Here is a 16,509-nt window from a genome sequence, read left to right as displayed (position 1 = left end):
ATGAATAGGTGAGTTTTCAGTGCTCGTTTGAAGCTTTGCAAGGTCGGGGAGAGTCTAATGGAGCGAGGGAGTGTGTTCCACTGAAGGGGTGCAGCACGGGCAAAGTCCTGTACTCTAGCATGGGAAATAGAAAGATATGTGATGTTACAGGAAATGGGTGAATTGTGTCACAGGTACAGTAAATTAAGGCACAACCTTATTTCATGGGTGGTATGGATTCTTTTGCAACCAACATGGAGATATAAGTCAGTTATTATATACAGCGCATCCAGAAAGTATTCACAGCGCTTCACTTTTTCCACATTTTGTAATGTTTTACAGCCTTGTTCCAAAATGGAATAAATGTATTTTTCCCTCAAAATTCTACACACAATGGTCCTTATTCAGATCTGATCGCAGTACAAATTTGTTCTCAAAATGGGCAAATCCATGTGCACTGCAGATAACAATTTTTCTAATTTTTGGTGCGCTGTAATGTGTAGTACTGTAGTTACCACTGTCATCTAAGTGAACAGTAGACATGCCCGGGTGTGTACATAGTTACATAGGGCCTTATTCTAGTTCACTCTTCCTGACAAAATCCTTCTTAGATGGACAAAACCATGTGCACTGCAGGGGGGCAGATGTTACTTGTGCAGAGAGAATTAGATTTGGGTGAGTTATTTTGTTTCTGTGCAGGGAAAATACTGACTGCTTTATTTTTACACTGAATATAGATCTCACTTTAAAGTAAAACCCCACCCAAATCTAATTCTCTCTGCAGTGCACACGGTTTTGTCCAGTGGCGTAACTACTGTAAGGCAGCCCCAGCAGCCGCTTGGGGGAGCAAGCAGCAGCGGGGTCTGTGTGGGCGCCGGCACCCGCTCAACCAGAGGCGTAACTACACCATTGTGGGCCCCATAGCAAAATTTTGAAAGGGCCCCCCAGCACCCAAATGAGGACGGTGGGGGTGGAGGTCTAGGTATAAGCAAAAACAGGGCAAAAGGGGCAGGACAATAGAGACAGGATGGGACATTGGACATAAGCTCAGGACAATAGGGAGAGGACAATAGGGAGAGGACAATAGAGACAGGACAGGACATTATTATATTCATAAGCAAAGAACAATAGGGACAGTACAGGACAATAGGGATGAAAAGGGATAGGAGAGGACAATAGATATAGGAGGGGACATTATGAACAATGCTCAGGACAATATGGACAGGGCATCACTACTAACCAAGCATGTATTCACCTTCATAGAATGGATCCAGGTCTCGTTGGGATTGACACTCATACACCAGGGTGCAGGCATGGATCTCCCGCTGGAGGGGGGGGGAACCCGGCAAGTGCTGCTTCCCGCTGGTCTCTCCTGTTCACATGCGCTGGGTGGGCAGTGACAGGAGGCGAAGGCAGTTCCCCCGCCAGACCTCCCGCTCACATGAGGGCCAGAGTCAGAGCACAGGAGGCGCAGGCAGGCAGCTGCTTCTCCCCCTCACATGCGCTGGGAGGGGGGTATAGACAGGAGGCGCCGGTAAGTGCTGTTCCCTGCTGGGTCTCCCCCGCTCAGCGCCAGCGCAGGAAAAGGCAGAGGAGTGTTTGTTGTCCATAGGGCCCCCCCAGCCGCCGGGCCCCACAGCAGCTGCATCCCCTGCACCCATGGTAGTTCCGTCACTGCGCTCAAAACACTGACATGCTTCTGCCTGCCGCTGCCCACTGACTGAGCACTGGGGGCGAGTCAGCCACAGCGCAGGTGCGGCCATGGCAGAGATGACAAATCCCCCCCACTGATTAATTTGACTGTACACAGAGCCAGCTATTGGCTACTGTGTACAGGATTGGCGGGCGGAAGGGCGTGCTAGGGCGGCCTGGGATGCTTCGGAGCCAAGGGAAGCAGCGGTGTCTGCTGGTCTCTCTTCCTCTATCCTGCTTCAGCTCCTCTGTTATACGTGTGACATCATCACGTCACACGCTGGGGAAACACGCTGGAGAGGAGCCTGTTGGCCTTTTTTGTTGCTATGTGACATTGAGCACTACACCCTAGTTTGTTGTCTATTTGGACTCCTAGATCCTTTTCAAGTACTGAATTACCCAAAGCCTCCCCGCTTAGGTTATAACCAGCACACTGGTTATGTCTCCCAAGGTGCATGCCCTTACATTTATCCACATTGAACCTCATCTTCCACTTTTTTGTCCACTCATCTAGTTTGTTAAGATCGCTCTGAAGCGCGGTGACATCCTCGTTTGATCTAATTACTCTGTTCAGTTTTATGTCATCAGCAAAGATGGATACATTGCTGAGTATCCCCATCCCAATATCATTAATAAATATACTAGGTGATTCATCGCGCCCTACGGGCGCTCTTCACACCGTCGTAAGGGGCTGCACCCCCTTAATTTGTGAACATTTGCATATGAGAAAGATAGTTAGAATTGTATGAAAGATGCCTGTATTGCAACTTGAGTTATAGGTGAAATGTGTTAAATATGATGTGGAAGGGGGTGTGTATTGTTTTGTTTAATTAAAAAGCGGTTACAGAGTAAGATGTACATTGATAGTGTGGATGGTACAGTGACATTTGTGGGTGGGGGGGGGGGCTGTGTGTGCATGTTGTTTAGGTGTGTGTGTGCAATAGTATAGTAGGGTGTTTCTGAGTCAGCGGCTCCCCACTGGCGGAGGTCACGACACAGGAAAACAGGAGGCTGGGTAGTGATAGGGGTGTGTGGGCATAAGGGGGACTAAAGAGGAGGGTGGGAGATACTGTGCAGCTTCTGCCAGTGGGTGAGGGTCCAGCGTGGCAGTACAGGATGGTGGCCCTTAGTCAGTGTCTCCTCCTACTGGGTGGGAGTTCGGGTGCATGAGAGCAGGAGGCTGGGCTATGAGGCATGATAGGGGCATGTGGGCAAAACAGCGTCAGCGACTCCCCAGTGGTGGAAGTTACGGTTCAGGAGAGCAGGAAGCTGGGTAGTGATAGGGGTGTGTGAGTATATGGGGGACTAAAGAGGGGCTTAGGGGTGCCGTGAATTGCGGGAGGGGCGCGGTGGTGCCGTGAATCAAGGGAGGGGGGGCGCAGGTGTCGGCGAATCGCGGGAGAGGGTCCGCAAAGCGTGGGAGGGGGCGTGAATTGCGCGAGAGGGGTTGCAAATCGCGGGAGGGGGGTGCGCGGGGGGTCCGTGAATTGCGGGAGGGGGGGGCACGGGGCGCGATGAATCACCTAGTTGGTTATATATTCTTGTAAAAGGATGGTAGGATGTTGCTGTCATTCAGAATGCATTTACATAAACAGTAATAGTAGCAGTAAAAGGTCTGACTTAAAACACCTACAGTAAAACAGAACAGGTGTTATATATTATACAAAGAATTGGTTGATGATGTGTAGGTTGACGTGCACATAGTTCATAGTTGTCACTGGAAAAAAAATTGCTACAATAAAAAATCAACACAGAAAGTTCAACACATGTAAATGTTGACATAAGTGTGGCACTTCATCGGTGTCCATGTCGACACATGAGAATGAATATGAAAACATTCCAAAAAAGAAAAATAAATCTTCAAAAACTCATGTCAACCTTTTTCATTGTGGACCATAGCCGTGCCAGTGTTTTGCATGTGCCATTTAATCCTGGGGTTGCCGTGAATCGCGCGCGGGGGTGGGGGTGGGGGGGGAGGGGGTGAGGGGTGTCCGCTAATTACAGGAGGAGGGGTCGTGGGTGGATGCCATGAATTGCGGGAGGGGGGGGGTCGCGGGGGGGGTGTGTGGGTGCCGCGAATTGTGGGAGGGGGGGGCGCGGGGGGTTGCAGTGAATCGCGGGAGGGTGGGTCGCGGGGGCGGGTGGTTGCCGCAATGACAGGAGGGGGGGTCAGGGGTGGGGAATCGCGGTAGGGGGGGTCGTGGGGGGCACCGTGAACCGTAGGAGGGGGGGCCGGCACGAATCGTGGGAGGGGGGTCGCGGGGTGCCGCGAATCGCAGGAGGGGGGGGGGGGTGTCACGGGGTGGGGCCGAGAATCGCGGGAGTCACCGGGGGTGCCGCGAATTGCGGGGGGGGTGTTGCAAATCGCGGGAGGGGGGTCGCGGGGGGTGCCGCGAATCGCCACAAGAAAAAATCAACACAGAAAGTTCAACACATGTAAATTTGACATAAGTGTCCATGTTGACACATGAGAATGAATATGAAAACATTCAAAAAAAGAAAAATAAATCTTCAAAAACTCATGTCAACCTTTTTCATTGTCGACCATAGCTGTGCCAGTGTTTTGCATGTGCCATTTAATCCTGGGGTTGCCGTGAATCGCGCGCGGGGGTGGGGGGGGAGGAGGTGAGGGGTGTCCGCGAATCATGGGAGGAAGGGTCATGGGTGGATGCCGTGAATTGCGGGAGGAGGGGTTGCGGGGGGGGTGTGGGTGCCGCGAATTGTGGGAGGGGGGGCGCGGGGGTTGCAGTGAATAGCGGGAGGGTGGGTCGCGGGGGCGGGGGTTGCCGCAATGACAGGAGGGGGGGTCAGGGGTGGGGAATCGCAGTAGGGGGGGTCGTGGGGGGCACCGTGAACCACGGGAGGGGGGCCCGGGGGGTTGGCGCGAATTGTGGGAGGGGGGGTCGCGGGGTGCCGCGAATCGCAGGAGGGGGGGTGTGTCACTGGGTGGGGCCGCGAATCGCAGGAGTCACCGGGGGTGCCGCGAGTTGCGGGGGGTGTGCTGCAAATCGCGGGAGGGGGGTCGCGGGGGGTGCCGCGAATCGCCACAAGAAAAAATCAACACAGAAAGGTCAACACATGTAAATGTTGACATAAGTGTGGCACTTCATTGGTGTCCATTTCGACACATGAGAATGAATATGAAAACATTGAAAATGTGAAAAATAAATCTTGTCAACCTTTTTCATTGTCGACCATAGCCATGTCAATGTTTTGCATGTGCCATTTAATCGTGGGGATGCCGTGAATGGGGGGGGGGGGAGGGAGGTGCATACCTCCCAACATGACCCTCTCCAGGAGGGACACATTGCTCTGTTTCTGGACTTCCTTCTTAATTTATGGATTACCATCACCTGTGCTTAAACACCTTTCTTATCAATTACCCTGTTTAAAACAGGTGATGACAATCATAAATTAAGATGGAAGTCCACAACCCAGCGTTACAGCTCCAGACACACTTTGAGTGACAGATGTAGCCAAATATATAAGAGATTAAATAAAATGGGCCCTAGTACGGACCCCTGTGTCACTCCACCTAGTACTGGTATCATATTTGATACTGCGCCGTTCACAACCGCTCTCTGCTCTCTGTTACCTTCTCTATTTATATGATCACAGCATTTCCTTCATTTTATACTACACATAACACAACATGAGAACTCATACAGTATATGGGGAATGCATGGTGAAAATACTTGTTATAATGCATTTGTTTAAATTCACAGCAATTTTGTTGCAGGCTCTTAGAGCGGCCTTCAGCTCTTCTGCATTGTTCCGTCTTATGTCTCTCATCTTTCTCTTGGTGATACCCCATAGATTCTCTATGGGGTTGAGGTCAGGCGAGTTTGCTGGCCAATTGCTGGTCGACATGGACGTAGGTCAACAAGATCATTAGGTCGACACAAGCATTAGATTAACATGGGGAAGATCAACAGTCAAAAGGTCCATATGGCTTTTTCAAGTATTTTGTCCCGAATGTTGACACAGTCGACATGTACTCGATAGACGTATCGGTGCTCCGCGTTAACTCACTGCACTCAACATGCTTCGGGCACTGTGTCTCGCTATTCTCGGCACACTGTTATATACTCCCTCCACAACCTAGTGGATGGTAGGGCATGAAATACCGCCTGTCGGCACATGTCGGCTGAAAATTTTGGAAAAAATGCATGTCTACAATTTTCACGTCGACCTTTCCACATCGACCGTTTGACCACCTCGACCTTTAGACCCTGTCGACCTATTGTGTCGACATCTAAACCCTGTCAACCTTTTGACTGTCTGCCTTTTGACCCTGTCGACCTTGTGACTGTCGACCATTAGTGGTCGACCATATGACTGTCTATCCTGAGTCAGTCTATGATCATTCCGGATACCGACAAGAGGAATCCGTCATTTAACCCCTTCCTGACAGAGCTAGTTTTTGCGTTCCTGACAGAGCCATTTTTTTCAAATCTGACATGTCTCACTTAAGTGGGGATAACTTTTTTTGCTTTTACTTATCCCAGTGATTTTGAGATTGTTTTTTTGTGACACATTGTACTTCAAATTAGTGGTAAATTTGGGTCGATACAGTCTGTGTTTTTTGTGAAAAATACCAAAATGTCGTGAAAAAATGGAAAATTTAGCGATTTGCAAAATGTTAAATTTTCTGCTTGTGAGACAAATAATCATACCACTCAAAATAGTTAATAACTAACATAGACCATATGTCTACTTTATATTTCCATCATTATTTCAACTTCCTTTTAATTTTTTTGGACACTAGGAGGCTTACAATATGAATAGCAAATTCTCAAATTTTCAAGAAAATTTCAAACACTGATTTTTTTAGGGACCAGTTCAGTTCTGATGTGACTTTGAGGGACTTGTATGTGAGACACCCCCATAAATGATGCCATTTCAAAAACTGCACCCCTCACAGTATTCAAAACAGCATTTTGGAAGTTTGTTAACCCTTTAGGTGTTTCACAGGAATTAAAACAAAGTGTAGGTGAAATTTCAAAATTTCATTTTTTTTTCGGATTTTCAATTTTAATACATTTTTCTAAGGAACACAGTAGATTTTACTAGAGAAATGTGACTAAAAATTGATTCCCCCAATTCTTTGGTTTTCATAAATATCCTATATGTGGCCCTAGTGTGCACGGTGACCAAACCACCGGCTTCATAATAGAAGGAGCACCTACTTGATTTTGGAGCCTCCTTTTTATGAGATTATTTTTTTAGGCACCATGTAGGTTTCTAGGCACCATAAGATGCTAAAAGTTAGGAACCCCCCCACAAGTGACCCCATTTTGCAAACTACACCCCTCAGGGAATTCATCTAGGGGTATAGTGTACATTTCAAACCCCCAGGGGTTTCACCAATTGTGGTACAACTGGGCAGTGAAAATGAAAAAAAATAATTTTTCATTTTCACAGCTCAGTTGTATCAAAATTGGTGAAACCCCGGGGGGTTTGAAATGTACTCTATACCCCTAGATGAATTCCCTGAGGGGTGTAGTTTGCAAAATGGGGTCACTTGTGGGGGGGTTCCACTGTATGGGTGTTTCGGGGGTCATTCAACCAGAATCTGTGCTGCAAAATCCAAAAATCACTCCTTCCCTTCTGAGTCCTGCCATGCACCCAACTGGTATTTTTTGGTCACATGTGAGGCATTGCCGTACCCGGGAGAAATTGGGGCACAGATTTTGGGGTGCTTTGTCTCCTTCATTCCTTGTGAAAATGAAAAATTTTGAGCCAGATCTGCATTTTTGTGTAAAAAAATTTATTTTTTTACACAAAAATGCAGTTCTGGCTCAAAATTTTTAATTTTCACAAGGAATGAAGGAGACAAAGCACCCCAAAATCTGTGCCCCAATTTCTCCCGGGTACGGCAATGCCTCACATGTGACCAAAAAATACCAGTTGGGTGCATGGCAGGACTCAGAAGGGAAGGAGTGATTTTTGGTGGTGGAATGAATGGCGGGTGCTATGTCGCATTAGCAAGACCCCCGAAGCACCAATACAGTGGAACCCCCCCACAAGTGACCCCATTTTGGTCACCAGCTTTGGGAGGGGGGCTGGCGCTGCGGCTGGCGGGGGGGTGGGAGGGGTGCTGGCGCTGCGGCAGCCGGGTGGGTGGGAGGGAGGGGGGCTGCCGGGTGGGAGGGGGGGGGGGCTGGCGATCGTAGGTGATCGGTGCGGTATACGCACACACACACACACACACACACACACACACATATATATATATATATATATGTGTGTATATATATATATATATATATATACATATATATACATATATATATACACACACATATATATATATATATATGTGTGTGTATATATATATATATATATATATATATATATACACATTTGCACATTTTTTTTTATTTTATTTTATTTTTTAACTTTTCCAGCAGCAGCATGATGCTGCTGCTGCTGCTGCTGCGGGGGGGAGGGGGGAGGAGGGGAGCGCAGCGTGCGCTCCGGACGTAGCGGTGGAGCCGCTGGAGCTGCTGCTGCTGCCGGGTGAGTGCCCGGCGGGTGGGAGGGGGGTGCTGCCGCTCGGTGGTGATCGGTGCTGCACCGATCACCACCGATCCCTGTGTTACCGAGCGGCTTAGCCGCCGGTAACACAGGAAACGCTGTGAATGGCTGTTCAGATTTGAACAGCCAATCACAGCGATCGCCGACCGGGGGGGGCACCCATGCTCCCCCTGGGCGACGAGGGGGGATGTCTGCTGTCAGGGACAGCAGACATCACCTAACTGTCACTGCGTCTCTAGACGCAGTGACAGTTTGAAGTCATGACGTACATGTACGTCAAATGTCGGGAAGTACTTCCCGACCATGACGTACATGTACGTCAAATGTCGGGAAGGGGTTAAAGCCCATGTCCAGGATCTGTCTGTGTATGGTGGCTCCAGATGCACTGACTCCAGCTTCCATCCGCTCTGTGTGAATGGCCTTTTCCGGACAATCCTCTCCAGGCTGCGGCCATCCCTGCTGCTTGTGTACATTTTATTCCACACTTTTCCTTCCTCTTAACTCTCTATTAATGTGCTTACAGCACTTTGAGAACATCCAACTTCTTTTGCAATTTCCTTTTGAGGCTTTCCCTCCTTGTGTCAATGTCAGGTCAGCAATCCTCCCTATTACTGTGAATTCTACTGAACCAGACTGAGAGACCATATAAAGCAGGCATGGCCAAACTGTATCCCTCCACCTGTTGTGAAACTACATATCCCAGCATGCCTTGCCATCGTTTTAGCATTGCCTAATAGCAAAACTGTTGCAAGGCATGATGGGACTTGTAGCTGCACAACAGCTGAAGGGTCTCAAGTTTGGCCATGCCTGATAGAAAGGCTCAGGAACCCTTTGCAGGTGTTTTAGATTAATTAGCTGATTATTCTAAAATACCTCCCAACTTTAGAAATCTCTTCGGTGGGACCTCTGCACGCGTCGAAGGGCGCATCCAGAATTTGGGGGTGTGACCTGATGGTAAGGGGGTGTGGTCTACAAATTGCATCACTCCCGCGAGGCCACGCCCTGCACACGCATCATGATGTTCGCCAGCCGCCAGCCCACACCGTGCACCAGAATACACAATGTGCTTCCTCTCCTCAATCCCTGCAATAAGAGACGCAAATGAGTTTCATATCCGCCGGCCCATCCACCGCCGCCCTTCGCCAGCTAGTGAAATCTGGCAAGCGCTCGGCAATAACGAGGCGGCTCCATATGTAATACTGTATATTAGTTTCACCTTTTAAGTTGAATTACTGAAATAAACGAACTTTTTGCACAAGATTCTAATTTTTTAAGTTTCACCTGTAGATTCACTATATTACTAATGCAGTTTATACCTACATTAGCCACACGTCTGTGTTATATGCAGCCATGCAGGCTGTACATAACAATATAAAATCACATTATTACTATGATGGGAATATCAATGTCTTCCACAAGATGGCGCTAAGGAACACATTGTAAACTGCTTTGGAGAAAGGGTGCTGCTTGGTGTCTAATCGCTGTGTGACATTTGCTACATGTTTGCAGTATAGCAGCACCTCAATAAAGAACGATGGGGGATGATACTGTTCTAGAATGAAGCAAGCACTGATATCAATGTTTCAGGCAGGTTTTTGGGAACAGTAAAATGTATAATGTTTATGTTGCTTTGTGGAAAGAAAATAGGCCACCACCTGTTATTATGTAGACCAGCAGCACAGATGGGACACACTCTTCATAGAAACAGAGATTTAATAGCAGTACCGTAACTAGACATTTTGTGCCCTGTGTAAGAAAGAAAATTGGTGCCCACCCATGTATTTGAAACATACTTGCCTACTTTTGAAAACTAGTTTCAGGGAGATTATAGTTGGTAATAGAATTTAGCAAGGTGCCCCACTGAGGGGGCGCATCATGCTCCTCCCAAAGTCTAGTTCCATATATGGAGAGATTGGGAAAAAGAGATTGTGAACATGGCACCTAGAAGCGTGGGTGTGCACTGCTACATCTGAGAGGAATCTTTTAAAATTACTTATATCCAAATGTAGGCAAGCCCCAAAGCAGTTAGTGAGAGATACTATACTTGGTAAAGTGCTGGGAAATGGTGCTGATGATTCAATGTAAATGTATCTGTCTCTCATTCCTTTTCCCCCAAAAAAATGTAACAGTGTAACATGGGCTAGGTGAAATGAGGGAGATTGCTGGACTACTTAGGGAGAGAGGGAGATTGCAGCTATTTCAGGGAGTCTCCTGCAGAATGCAGGAGGGTAGGCAACTATGATTTGAAACAGGAATGGTTCATCAAAAAGGGGCACGGCTTTGTGTTAGAGGTACATGTCACAGAATAGTAACTGTTCAAATTATACCATGCAATAGGGTCCCTTATACACATTACACTGCACAGAAGTGTCTATTATACACATTACACTGCACAGTTGTGTCCATTGTTCACATTGCACAGCACAGCGGTGTCCATTTTAAACTTTACCACCACAGAGCAGTACCACTCAGGGGTGCCATAACCTTTTAGGAGGCGAGGGAAAGATATCATTTCATTTGGGTGCCTCTTAATTGCTGAATGTTGTTCAAGGGCAGCTGGACTTATCCACCATACCACCTACCTGATGACAGAGAACAGATACAAGGGATACTTACAATTAAACGTAAGGGGCTCCGTCCCCTTAACCTGTGAACACCTTTATTGTGTGGGCGAGGGATGGGTGTTCGTGGGCGAGGGATGGGTGCGTGTGTACTGTGGGTGGGGGATAGGCGGACGCTGTGTTGCAGCAGCTGGGTGCAGAGGTACTGAGGGGGGTGCGGAGGTTCGGGTGCGGGGGTACATTAGTACCACGGGTGGGGGAGTGACAGGTGTGGGGTTGCCGCAGGTGACGGAGGGTGTCCGGTGGTGCTGTGGGTGATGTAGGAGCGGGTTTACAGGTCATTCAAACCTTATCGAACGGCCGCATGGTGGAGGATTACCGATAGACTGCACAAGCGTACGGACCGCAATGCATGTGTGCAACGCGGATACTTTTTCTATTCGCAAGGTGATTGACAGGAAGTAGGCATCTGGGGGTGGTAACCATCCGCTTAATAGGAGTGTCAGGGAAAATGCAGTCGTGCCCAAGCATTTAGGGGAGGGTGTGTGACATCAGCCACAGGCCCGTTTTCATCACAGCCGCCGTCTGGCTACTCTGAGCCTGCGACGACTGGTGCTCGGCGTAATAATAATTTATTGATGATCCTGTAATATACAGTCTAACTGCAAATGGCAGCAGTGTCACAGGGCCTGATTCAGAGTTGATTGCTGATGTGAGCATTTGCAAACTGAGCGATTATCGAATGACTGCATGTCATACTTGCCTACTTTCAATTTCACCTGTCCGGGAGAAGCCCGGAGAGGCAACACGTCAGGGGGGCGGGAGCAAGGCTGACATCACTTGATTCGCGTGCCGCTGACAGGGGGCGGGGCTTAAATGTTGCTAAAATTCAGCGATCGCGTCATTTTATCCCCGCCCCCTCTCCGCGGACCAGCAATGTCAGGTAATTAAACCAGCGGGCAAGGGGGGAGCGGGGGCAATTACCAGAATGCGGGAGACTTGCCCACCTCCCCGGGGGGCCGGGAGGCGGACCCGATTTTCGTGAGTCTCCTGGCCATTCTGGGAGGGTAGGCAAGCCTGTTGCATGTATGCATAAGCAGCCGTTCCATTATCCTCCACAGTTCTACTTATTTATGTCTCTCCCTATTGATCACCCTCTTATGAAACTGAAAAAGCCGATGGCTCATAAAGTTGGACATATAATTCTGTATTAATGCTTATTAATGACAATTTCCAAAATATTATACAGTCATTGTGGTTAACGTCACTACCTGAGGTCATGGGCTCTAATTCCCTATCTGGGTGGAATTTGTATTTTCCACTAGTTTGTGGGGACACAGGACACTTATATCGTTGTCCAGGTTGACCTTTGTCAACATAGACACACAAAAATATTAAATAAAAACATGTTGACTTTTTGACATGTTAGCATTTTTAGATGTTGGCATTTTGACCCAGTTAGTATAATGAATCGTCAGCATTTTGAACATGTCGGTATTTGACAGGATATTTCACATTGCATTGTCCTGGCAAATGAGACACGTGGCAAATACATGTCACATGTGAAACTAGTCTTAGACGGACGGGTGAAAGTTTATGCTTATGCAACTCTCAAAAGTTTTGTAAAGTTAACATGTTTTTCATTTCATGGCTTATAGGCCCTTAACCCCTTGGGTGGTATGACCGAAAATCTCTCAGACTAAGCTGCGCAGAAGTGGGCACTCCTGGGAAATGTCTGGATATGCCACTGTAAAGAAAGGGTGCGGCAGCGGTGCCTCCAGCAGTGAACCACTGGCGCACCACCATTCCCCCATCACTGATAGGGATGCAGTTAAAATCCCAGCGGTCGGGATCCCGGCATTCAGAATCCCGACCGCCGAAATCCCGACACTTTCTCCCTCCGTGGGTGTCCACGACACCCCTGGAGGGAGAATAAATTAGTGTGCCGAGCGTAGCGAGGCACCGGGCCCGCTGCGTGGCGAGCGCAGCAAGCCCACAAGGGGGGGCGATCCACGTCACCCCCTTGTCGGGATTCCAGCGTCGGGATTTTGAACGCTGGGATTTAATACTGAATCCCACTGATGCCCCCCCCCCCCCCCACCATTGCCAAGCCTCCCTGTCACCGCTCGGGGAGGTTTCCTTGCTGCGTCCGGGCGTTCAAACACAGGAATGCCTGAACAAATGAACGGCTGAGCGCCCAAAAACCCAAGCGCTCCCAAGCGCCCCCCCCCCAAGCAGCCCTGAACTTCTCCAAGCGGCAGCAAACAGCAGTCTCAGGGGAGCATAGGCTGCAGCAGAAGCCAGCAGCTGCCCCTTCTGTGGGGAGTATATCTGGGGCAGGACAAACATGTCCTAGTAGGTTTGTCCTACCCCAGGAAAACCCAACACTCAAGAGGTCCACTTAATGGAGTCCATTTATTGTGTTGTGTACAGTGCCAACAGGGGGGGGGGGGGGGGCTGGTTCTCTCTCTCCCACTCAGCACACGCTGCTCAGTGCTGTGTCCTGAGCAGGATAAGGAGGAAGCAGCCTGTGCACCAGCACACAGCCCACACCCCTGCTAAATTTTAGTTATTTTTGCAGGGGCTTTGCCATGCCCCTCCTGTTGACCACACCCCTTTTTTACAGGGCCCTAATGGCGCTGTCAGCAGCCCTGGTTGTATTCAGAAAGTAATAAGCTTTCCAACGACATATCACAATACACGAAAACAACAGAAACAGCATGGACCCTTATGATAGCATCCTTAAGGAGCCGTCCGATTAAACCCATCTTCAAACTTAGATTGTGCCTTAAGATGATAAGCTAGTGTGCAAAGTTTGAAGATGATTAGTTCATTTTCGAGAGTTATCATGGAACATCCATACACACACACACACACACACACACATAATTATAGTTATGTAGATCACCAAAGAAAGTTTAATTTTCTTAATCATATACTCAAAATCTAACTCTCTGCGGTACTTGTTTCCTTGCATGGCGCCCAGATTTCCTATGTACGGCACCATAGGGAAATCGCATTGCATCGCATCGGCCATTATCGCTGCGCTCACAATGCTTCGGGATGGCGTGGATAGTGGGGGTTGCGTTAAACCTATTTTTGGGACATACAATCATATTACTGTATACCTAATGTCATGGCATAGCACCCCAGAAAATCGCATGTGATCAAAAAATCGCATGCGATTTTGCGGGAGGTGCGATGCGATGGCTTGGGGACATAAAAGCAGTGAATAAATTAACTTTAAAAAAAAATTGCATTGCATCTCATCGCATGCCACTAAAATGGCATGCGATGAGATGCAATTTTTTTATGCAGAATAGCCCTCTACGCAATTAACACAGTGTGCGCCGTGCTAGGAAACAAGTACCCTCTCTGCACGTTACATCTGCCTCCCTGCAGTGCACATGGTATTGTCCATTAGAGAGAATTTGCTTTTGCAAGTGAACCAGAATGTGACCCCAAATTTGAATCTAAAGCTGTTTAATGATGCAATATTGCAGCCAGCATCCATGCACGTGTGTGGATCCGAAGTTGAGCGGTCTCTGTTTTTTCCCAGTATGGAATGCTGTAGAAACATGTTAGAGCAGGATATGCAGCACAGGACAATGTACCTGTAAAATGACATTTGGGTGGGGAACATGTCAGAACACGGAGAAAAGTAGAAAATAGAAAACTTCATATCTGTTGGTTTGGCCAGCCACAGCGGGACAGAAAGGTGTGCTGACTCTCACTTCACTTCAACAACTGCTTTGGCTAAAACGGTTTCCATACTCACATGGCAAGATCTTCCCTGTTTGGCCAAGCATGCAGATATAATTCTATGGTATGAGTTTGTGTACATTTTTAGGTGTTCCAGTTTGCAATGTAATAGATTCCAACCAGAGGGTGTCTTATAAAACACAGACAGTCAGGATTTCGTCAGTCATTAGCCAGATGTTGGAATCCCGACTGTGGGGACTCAGACAGCGGGGGGAGCGCAAGGAAGCCCCTTGCGGGCTCGCAACGCTGCGGGCACAGTGGTTCACTGCGCTTGCCACCTCTTGTATTCTTCCTCTATGGGGGTTGTGCACCCTCATGAGCGAGAATAGCCGTTGCCCGTCTGCCGGGCATTTAGCAGGCGGGATTCCGATGTTGGTGTAATGACTATCGGAATCCTGACTGCCGGTGAGTCCCGCGGCGCCCCAATCAGATCACTACTTACTTTGGTGAAAAGAGTCCCTCTATAATCCAAGTAGACCTTCAAACTACCCAAATGTCTGGTTAAAATTAATCTTAAGCCCTGTACACATGCATCGATTTTTCCCGATAATCCTAAACGAAATCAAATGTTTTTTGTGTCACTTTCGATCTACATTAGATTTGATGCGCGCTCCCGTTTTCACAAAATCGAACAGAAAACTACTGGGCAGCCAAGGAAATATAGATCTAGTAAATCAAATGTGTACAATGTACCATGAATGGATATCGAATTCGATATCTAATGCAAAAGTACAGATCTAATGCCAAATCAAATGGAAAAATCTAATGTCAGATCTAATAGAAAATCGAATCTAACATCGAATCAAAAGCAAATCGATGTGTGTGTACAGGGCTATACACTGGCACCATAAACAGCACCAGTCACATGCACATGAGTAAAACCAGTGTTTACAATACCAATCGAGAAGTAACAAATGCCATCACCAATATACGATGTACCCAGTGCCGGCACTATTTCCCAATGCCACATTACCAGATTAGTGAAATAAAAAAGGCTGACATCAGTGTGTAATGAACAAATACATTTTAACGGACATTGTTTGATGAGGATTACACCCCCTCCCCTGCTACCCCTGTCCCACATTACCACTTGGCTGCTCAGATTGAGGAAATAGGAGCCATTGCAAGGGATTTACATGGAACACATTGTACTGGACATTTCCTGTACAATTCTTACATCCTGCTGAGATTATTTAAGCAGAGTGGTGTTAAGGTAGCCATACACTAGGATGACTTCCAACGATTCCACCTTGAACCGACAAGGGACCTTCCTGGTGGAGGGACTGCATCCGATACACCATATTCATTCTTCTCGGCACAATGTTTTATAAGCAAACCCAGCCAAAAGGCTTTGCAATGCGATATATCTACTGTGCACCCCATGCAATGTTCAGGTTCCGATGCAATGCTCACGGGACTGCAAATCGGACCAGATGTCAAACGCATGCAGCTGACACTCGTCAGAATCTGATGAAAAAATAAATTAATAAAGTGACCAAAATTGCCCTAGTATATGTGCACCTTTAAGAGGCCTACACACTGGGAGATTTCCAGAGGGATGCTACATCGCTCAGCACACAGCGCTGAGGGATCGGTCAGGGCCAATGCTTTCCGGTGAGAACACTGTCCCTAACCGGCGATGAAGCAGATTTATCCAGCATCGCAGGGCGATAGTGACGCCCATCGCTATTACACACAATGTAAGGGCATTTTCTAAGCAATCTAGTGAGATCAATTAGAAAATGCCCTGAAATTGCCCCATGTGTAGGCCCCATTAGACTCTACATCACATCAACAATTCGCTGACTCTTTGCTCGGGTGAGTACCTAGCTTTAGCCATAACCCTCCCCACAGTTAAGTTTGTTCCAGGGAGTACCTAGCTTTAGCCATAACCCTCCCCACGGTTAGGTTTGTTCCGGGGAGTACCTAGCTTTAGCCATAACCCTCCGCGCGGTTAGGTTTGTTCGGGTGAGTA

The sequence above is a fragment of the Crinia signifera genome, chromosome 19 (genome assembly GCF_055691185.1).
Source record: "Crinia signifera chromosome 19, ASM5569118v1, whole genome shotgun sequence".
Lineage (NCBI taxonomy): Eukaryota > Metazoa > Chordata > Amphibia > Anura > Myobatrachidae > Crinia > Crinia signifera.
This window is presented reverse-complemented; position numbering follows the sequence as displayed.